The sequence below is a fragment of the Geotrypetes seraphini genome, chromosome 2 (assembly GCF_902459505.1).
Source record: "Geotrypetes seraphini chromosome 2, aGeoSer1.1, whole genome shotgun sequence".
Taxonomy (NCBI): Eukaryota; Metazoa; Chordata; class Amphibia; order Gymnophiona; family Dermophiidae; genus Geotrypetes; species Geotrypetes seraphini.
In genome coordinates, this window is record NC_047085.1 from 514,706,648 (window position 1) to 514,715,970 (window position 9,323).

Genomic DNA, 9,323 nt, shown 5'->3' on the forward strand with positions numbered 1-9,323 from the left:
AAAGAAGCATGGGATGAACACAGAAGATTTAGAATCAGAAAATAATATTAAATATTGAACTAGGCAGGTTACTGGGCAGACTTGCATGGTCTGTGTCTCTATATGGCCGTTTGGTGGAGGATGGGCAGGGGAGGGCTTCAATGGCTGGGAGGGTGTAGATGGGCTGGAGTAAGTCTTAACAGAGATTTCGGCAGTTGGAACCCAAGCACAGTACAGGGTAAAGCTTTGGATTCTTGCCCAGAAATAGCTAAGAAGAAAAAATTAAACAAACAAAAAAAAATTTTAATTGAATCAGGTTGGGCAGACTGGATGGACCATTCGGGTCTTTATCTGCCGTCATCTACTATCTTATGTTCTTAATGACTGGATACCGAAAAGTGTCATTATTTCTTAAGTTCAAAGATGGGCTATTTGAAAAATAAAAGTGTTGGGGCATATATGCAGGAGTTTCTCTAAAATGTATTTTAAATAGTATACAATAGAATTTATAAAGTATTCTCCCTCCTATAGGTAACCCGTGTAATTCTCATAGGTAAGGTGAAATCTTATCACTTTTCTTCAATCTGAAGATTAATCTAATAGCTGTATTCTGTAGAAGGGGCTCTCGGGGAAGACAAGGCCATAGCGGAGAAATGAAATGAATTATTTGCTTTGGTCTTCACCGAGGAAGATGTAGGGGAGTTACCAGTGCCAGAAATTAGAATGTGACCTAAATTGAACAAGAATGTCATGATGATATTAAAGTGAAAAGATCCAGGAACAACATACAGAAATATTTCCTGACCAAAAGAATATCAGAATTGTTTTAAAAACATGGGATAAGTACAGAATATTGTTAGCTGTAGGGAAGCCAAGGTAAAGACAGATCCTAACAGAAAGGCAAAATGAACAGGTCAGATGGGCCTTTCTTCTCACTCTGCCTCTTCTCCCTAAATGCAGAAAAGAAGATAAATGTGTAAAATGTGAGTGTGTTTCTGTTACATTCTTTTTCATCGTTATAACCTAGTTTGTTTTTTTTCTTTTACTAGAGCAGAAGATACTAGGTTAAGGGTATTACAGCCAGAACGAAAGAAGTTATCCTGCCGTTGTATCGGGCGATGGTGCGCCCGCATTTGGAGTACTGCGTCCAATATTGGTCGCCGTATCTTAAGAAGGATATGGCGTTAGTCGAGAGGGTTCAAAGGAGAGCAACACGTCTGATAATAGGTATGGAAAACCTGTCATATTCTGAGAGATTGGAGAAGCTGGGTCTCTTTTCCCTGGAGAAGAGGAGACTTAGAGGGGATATGATAGAGACTTACAAGATCATGAAGGGCACAGAGAGAGTAGAGAGGGACAGATTCTTCGAACTTTCGAAAAATAAGAGAACAAGAGGGCATTCGGAAAAGTTGAAAGGGGACAGATTCAAAACGAATGCTAGGAAGTTCTTCTTTACCCAACGTGTGGTGGACACTTGGAATGCGCTTCCAGAGGACGTTATAAGGCAGAGTACGGTACTGGGGTTCAAGAAAGGATTGGACAAATTCCTACTGGAAATGGGGATAGAGGGGTATAGATAGAAGATTACTGCACAGGTCCTGGACCTGTTGGGCCGCCGCGTGAGCGGACTGCTGGGCACGATGGACCTCGGGTCTGACCCAGTGGAGGCATTGCTTATGTTCTTATGTTAAAATGGAGACCGGTGGCAGGCAGCTATAAGGAGAATACCCAACTGGCATTTCAGTTTGATGACTGAACCTGCAGCTATGAACTCCTGAGTCTGATAAACACAGCCATATGATCTCAGAGGCCCAACAGATTGGGGTCAGAACTGTATTTCACCCATGACTCTGATCCTGTTAGCAACTGGATGAACCAAAATAAAATGCTTCCGTTTCCACATACTGTCTTTACTAAACTTTAGAACATAAGGATTGCCGCTGCTGGGTCAGACCAGTGGTCCATCGTGCCCAGCAGTCCTCTCATGTGGCGGTCCTTAGGTCAAAGACCAGTGCTCTAAATGAGTCCAGCCTCACCTGCGTACTTGTCCAACTTTCTCTTGAATGTCTGAAGGGTGTTTTCCCCTATGACAGCCTCCGGAGAGCGTTCCAGCTTTCTACCACTCTCTGGGTGAAGAAGAACTTCCTTACATTTGTACGGAATCTATCCCCTTTTAACTTTAGAGAGTGCCCTCTCGTTCTCTCTACCTTGGAGAAGGTGAACAACCTGTCTTTATCTAGTAAATCTATTCCCTCCATTATCTTGAATGTTTCAATCATGTCTTCTCTCAGTCTACTCTTTTCAAGGGAGAAGAGGCCTAGTTTCTCTAATCTGTCATTGTACTCCTCTAGCCCCTTAACATAGAACATAAGAATTGTCGCTGCTGGGTCAGTCCAGTGGTCCATCGTGCCCAGCAGTCTACTCATGCGGCGGCCCTTAGGTCAAAGACCAGTGCCCTGAGTCTAGCCTTACCTGCGTACGTTCTGGTTCAGCAGGAACTTGTCTAACTTTGTCTTGAATCCCTGGAGGGTGTTTTCCCCTATGACAACCTCCGGAAGAGTGTTCCAGTTTTCTACCACTCTCTGGGTGAAGAACTTCCTTATGTTCGTACGGAATCTATCCCCTTTCAACTTTAGAGAGTGCCCTCTCGTTCTCCCTACCTTGGAGAGGGTGAACAATCTGTCTTTATCTATTAAGTCTGTTCCCTTCATTATGTTGAACGTTTCGATCATGTCCCCTCTCAGTCTCCTCTTTTCAAGGGAGAAGAGGCCTAGTTTCTCTAACTTCTCACAGTACGGCAACTTCTCCAGCCCCTTAACCATTTTAGTCGCTCTTCTCTGGACCCTTTCAAGTAGTACTGTGTCCTTCTTTATGTATGGCGACCAGTGCTGGATGCAGTATTCCAGGTGAGGGCGTACCATGGCCCGGTACAGCGACATGATAACCTTCTCCGATCTGTTCGTGATCCCCTTCTTATTCATTCCCAGCATTCTGTTTGCCCTTTTTGCCTTTGGGTCAGACTAGTGGTCCATCGTGCCCAGCAGTCCACTCCCACGGCGGCCCTTAGGTCAAAGCCCAGTCCCCTAACTGAGACTAGCCTTACCTACGTAAGTTCTGTTTCAGCAGGAACTTGCTAACTGTCTTGAATCCCTGAAGGGTGTTTTCCCCTATAACAGCCTCCGGAAGAGTGTTCCAGTTTTCTACCACTCTCTGGGTGAAGAAGAACTTCCTTATGTTTGTACAGAATCTATTCCCATTTAACTTTAACTCTGCAAAATGGGAGGAGGGGTAGCACTATATACCAAAGATGACATTAAAGTCATCAGAATCGCAGATGTCAGGTACACAGGGAATCCCTTTGGGTGAATTTGGCCAGGGGGAAGGACAAATGCCTGTATCTTGGTGTAGTATACAGACCCCCAAGACAACAGGATAACCTGGATATGGAATTAATCGGGGATATAGAGAATATCACCTTGCATGGGGACACAGTATTGTTAGGTGACTTCAATATGCCTGATGTGGACTGGACCACACTTTCCTCTGCGACCAGCAGCAGCAGGAGGCTATTAAACTCTATTCAGGGAGCAAGACTCAGGCAACTGGTATTGGAGCCAACAAGGGATCGGGCAATACTGGACCTGATACTTACCAATTGAGAAAGTGTCACAGAGGTCTCGGTGGGCGACACGTTGGCCTCCAGTGACCACAACATGGTATGATTCAATCTCAGGAAAGGTTTCGCCAAATCTAACACATTAACCAAGGTCCTTAGCTTCAAGGACGCCAACTTTGAGGGCATGGGGGATTTCATCCATCAGGCGCTGCATAACCGAGCAGAAACAGATAATGTAGAAGTAATGTGGTCAACTCTGAAAGCTACCATACAAGAAGCAACCAACCGCTATATAAAATTGGTAAGTAAACGGCAAAGAAACAATAAGCCACAGTGGTTCTCTGCAGAGATCTCAGACCTCATAAAAGAAAAGAAAAGAGCGTTCATTTCTTACAAACAATCAGGGAAGCAGAACTCTAGAGAAGACTATCTGGCCAAGTCAAGAGCCGTCAAAACAGCGGTCAGAGAGGTCAAATTCCGAATGGAGGAGAATCTAGCGAAGAACATTAAGAAGGGCGATAAATCCTTCTTCAGGTGTATTAGTGACAGAAACAGAAACACAGGCGGGCCTTAGGAAACCAGATGGGAACTATGTAGAATCGGACTCCGAAAAAGCCGAACTTTTAAATGAATACTTCTGCTCAGTCTTCACCCGTGAGGCACTGGGATCTGGCCCTCAGCTGCAGACAAGGGATAGCTCGAAATTTCGAGTTTAAGCCCAGCAATGTCCACTGTGAGCTGTCTAATCTCAAGGTTAACAAAGCAATGGGGCCAGACAACCTACACCCCAGGGTACTCAGGGAACTAAGTGATGTCTTGGCGGAACCGCTATCTGTGCTCTTCAATCTCTCCCTTAGTACAGGTAGAGTCCCATTGGACTGGAAAATGGCTAATGTCATTCCATTCCACAAAAAAGAATGCAGGACGGAGGCTGCTAACTACAGACCGGTGAGTCTCGCATCAATAGTGAGCAAGCTAATGGAAACTCTAATCAAACACCAATTGGATACGATCCTGAATGAGGAGAATCTACAAGATACCCGTCAACATGGATTTACCAAGGGGAGGTCCTGCCAATCCAACCTAATCGGCTTCTTTGACTGGGTGACGGGGAAGCTGGATGTTGGGGAGTCCCTGGACATCGTATACTTGGACTTCAGCAAAGCATTCAATAGCGTACTACACCGCAGGTTGTTGAGCAAGATGAGCTCTATAGGATTGGGAGACACATTGACAGCATGGGTTAGGGACTGGCTTGGAGGTAGGCTTCAGAGGGTGGTGGTAAACGGCACCCCCTCCGAAATGACGGAGGTGATCAGTGGAGTGCCGCAGGGCTCGGTCTTGGGCTTGATCCTATTCAACATCTTCATAAGGGACTTGGCTGAGGGGCTTCGAAGTAAAATAGCGCTATTCACCGATGACGCCAAATTATGCAATGTAGTAGGCAAGAACACAACAGACAAAAGCACAGTGCCGGACGGAAACTCAAAGCCCGACAGTTTGGTGTACGACCTACTCCTACTGGAGCGCTGGTACAAGTCCTGGCAACTAAGTTTCAATACCGAAAAATGTAAAGTCATGCACCTTGGCAGCCAAAATCCATGCAAGACTTACACCCTTAATGGTGAGATCCTAGCGAGGACTGTAGCAGAACGTGACTTAGGGGTGATCATCAGTGAGGACATGAAGACTGACAAGCAAGTGGAGAAAGCTTCATCTAAGACTAGACAAATCATAGGTTGTATACGTAGGAGTTTCGTCAGCCATAAGCCCAAAGTCATTATGCCATTGTATAGATCCATGGTGAAACCCCATCTGGAATACTGTGTACAATTCTGGAGGTCGCATTACCGCAAAGATGTGCTGAGACTTGAGTCAGTCCAGCGAATGGTCACCCGAATGGTCTCGGGACTCAAGGATCTCCCGTATGAGGAACGGCTGAAAAAATTGCAGCTATACTCACTCGAGGAACGCAGAGAGAGGGGAGACATGATCGAGACGTTCAAATATCTCACTGGCCGAATTAAGGTGGAAGAAGATATCTTCTTTTTCAAAGGCCCCATGGCAACAAGAGGGCATCCGTGGAAAATCAGGGGTGAGAAACTACACGGTGACACCAGGAAATACTTCTTCACCGAAAGGGTGGTTGATCACTGGAATAATCTTCCACTACAGGTAATCGAGGCCAGCAGCGTGCCTGATTTTAAGACAAAATGGGATTGTCACTTGGGATCTCTTCACAGAGAAAGGTAGGGGAGGGTTATTGGGGTGGGCAGACTTGATGGGCCGTGGCCCTTATCTGCAGTCTATTTCATGTTTCTATGCTTATTTCTGTATGTTTTTCTTAGATAAAGGCCAAATGGCCCATCTAGTCTGCCCATCCACAGTAACCATTATCTCTTTCTCTCTCTGAGAGATCTCACGGGCCTATCCCAGGCCCTTTTGAACTCAGACACAGTCTCTGCCTCCATCTCATCTGCCGGGAGACTGTTCCACGCGTTTACCACCCTTTCTGTAAAAAAGTATTTCCTTAGATTACTCCTGAGCCTATCACCTCTTAACTTCATCCTATGTCCTCTCATTCCAGAGCTTCATTTCAAATAAAAGAGACTCGACTCATGCGCATTTACACTACGTAGGTATTTAAATGTCTCTATCATATCTCCTCTCTCCTGCTTTTCTTCCAAAGTATACAGATTGAGATCTTTAAGTCTGTCCCCATATGCCTTATGACGAAGACCACACACCATTTTAGTTGCCTTCCTTTGGACCAACTCCATCCGTTTTATATCTTTATGAAGGTGCGGCCTCTAGAATTGGACACAATATTCTAAATGAAGTCTCTTCAAAGTCATATATGTCAGCATAGCTATTGCTAGCAATCAGCATTTTCAGTTGGCATAACTAATGTCAGCAAAGGCCTATAGGAAATTATATCAATCTGACTCTGGCATGTGAATGCAGATAGACCCTGAGTGCACAGAATTCACAGAAAGCAGCCCTAAAAGATGGTTTCAAATAGCCCTGATTAAATCATGATTAGCTAAAAGGTGTTAATGTCTGATTAAGAGGGTGCTTAGGACAATGGGTCCAGGTGCACAGATAACTAAAGTTAATCAGAAACTATTGTCAGAGACATACTGGAAATCACATATGACTTCAGCCTATTATTCTTCTGTCTAGCACAAGTTTACTAAGGAGGGGGAGATTTAACTTCTATTGAAGCTCAATAGTTTTCTATATTCAGAATAAGATTCCAAGCTATAAAAGCCTCTTTGCAATACAGATCTATCTCTTTCTCTGTCTATCTCTCTGTCTATTTCTCTGTCATGATCACACTTGGCTCACTTGTTTTATCTTGCAGTCGAGTATAGACACTAATATGCATGCTCCAGATTGGCATCACAGTCATTTCTTATCTTTCTATCTTTTTATCTTTCTCACCTCTTCCTTTTAGGACCCCTGAGGAAGGCGTGTTCACCGATACATGGACCATGTAGGGTCCGGTTTGAATTTTATCACTGTATTTTTTTAAACTGAATTTTCATGTTTTTATATGTCAGTGTATAATAAATTATCTCTAGAACATCTGTATCCACAGTTTTTTTTGTTTTCATTGACGGATAAAAGGTTTTAATCATAATATAACGCTGTACAATATTTCTCTCTCACATGGATTACTTTGTATATTCCAAATAATCACAGTTTGTATATATAATTAGTTGTTTTCCAATTTGTATTAATTGCTGAATTGTTATAGGACAATATTCAGCCGGGGACAGTGAGCATTGTCTAAAATAATAATAATAATAACTTTATTTTTGTATACCGCAATACCACAAAACAGTTCAGAGCGGTTTACAGGCTTAAATATTTACAGGTTTAAAATCTATTTCTATGAGGCTGATTCCCTCTTCACATCTAAGAACGTACAGTCTAGGCATAAACTAAAAGTCAAAAATAACAGAGCAGAAAATGCCAATATTTTTTCTCAGGAATGTCTGCTTGATAGTTGCTCCTTCCGCCACTCCTGGACATTCATATACACCTTCTTTTTGTACCTTCTGTGTGAATCTTTTTATATTTATCTAATGTGATTTGCATTTAGGATTTGCCCACATTTTGACCAGTATGAAGCCTCTTGTACATATTTAAATGCGATTGCTGAATAAAGCTTTTATCACATTCAGAACATGTATATGGTTTTACTCCAGTATGAATCTGTGCTCTTTTAAATTTGATTGCCATTTAAAGTTTTTACCACATTCTGAACTAGTATATGGTTTCTCTCCAGTATGACTCCTCTCGTGAATATTTAAATGTGATTGCTAATTAAAGCTTTTACCACATTCTGGACAGATAGATGGGTTTTCTCCACTATGAATCCTTTCAAGTTAATTAAAATCTTATTGCTGACTAAAGCTTTTACCACATTCTAGACATATATAGGGTCTTTCTCCAATATGAATCCTCTTGTGCCTTTTTAAATCTGAAGAATTACTATATTTTTTACCACATTCTGGACTTGGCCTCTCACTCTCATGGATCTTCTGAGGACAGTTTAAACCTGGATGAGATTTGAGGTATATGACAGTAGGCCTGAAGGTGTGAGAAAAGTATGAGAATAAATTTAGTGGCCAGCGTGCAGAGATCTGCCCTAAATCACTGCCTATTTTTGTAAGCTCCACTCATGAATACACAGGCACATGCTGGCCCCAGAACTGATTACATCCCATGGAGCATCATAGACAATCTCCATTAAAGCCCAACTTCAGAACTGCTCGTGGGAGATGTCAGAACCATGTTGGTAGAATGTGTGGGGAAGGTAGCCACTGATATATTTACTGACGTGGTATCTCAAATTATATCTATGATATTTAAAAAAAAATTTACACTGAAAGTAAAAAATACCAAAGATATATAAGAGAGCAAGAAATGCCAATATTTCCTCTCAGGATTGTCCCTTCTTCCACTCCTGGATATTCGTATACATCTTTCTATACCTCCTCTTTGAGTCCTCTTATGCCTCATGTGACTTTCATTTAAGTTTTTACCACATTCTGACCAGTATATGATTTTACTCCAATATGAGTCCTCTTGTGCATTTTTAAATTATAGTGCTGAGTAAAGCTTTTGCTACATTCTGAACAGGTATATGGTTTCTCTCCAGTATGAATCCCCCTGTGCGTTATTAAATGTGATTGCTGATTAAATCTTTTACCACATTCTGAACAGGTATATGGTTTCTCTCCAGTATGCATCCTTTCGTGCATTTTTAAAGCTGATTGCTGAGTAAAGCTTTTCCCACATTCTGAACAGATATATGGTTTCTCTCCAGTATGAATCCTCTCGTGCATTTTTAAAACTGATTGCCGAGTAAAGCTTTTTCCACATTCTGAACAGGTATATGGTTTCTCTCCATTATGAATCCTCTCATGCATTTTTAAAGCTGATTGCCGAGTAAAGCTTTTCCCACATTCTGAACAGGTATATGGTTTCTCTCCAGTATGCATCCTCTTGTGCATTTTTAAACTTGAATGCCGAGTAAAGCTTTTCCCACATTCTGAACAGGTATATGGTTTCTCTCCAGTATGCATCCTCTCATGTATTTTTAAAATTGACTGAACACTAAAGCTTTCCCCACATTCTGAACAGGTAAATGGTTTCTCTTCAGAGTGAATCCTCATGTGCATTATTAAATGTGTTTGCTGAGTAAAGCTTTTCCCAC

The 9,323-nt window shown here is 42.3% G+C and overlaps 1 pseudogene; it reads right to left on the reverse strand.

Moving 5' to 3' along the window:
• LOC117355286 overlaps positions 1-9,323 on the reverse strand; it is a 194,238-nt pseudogene that overhangs the window by 84,667 nt on the left and 100,248 nt on the right.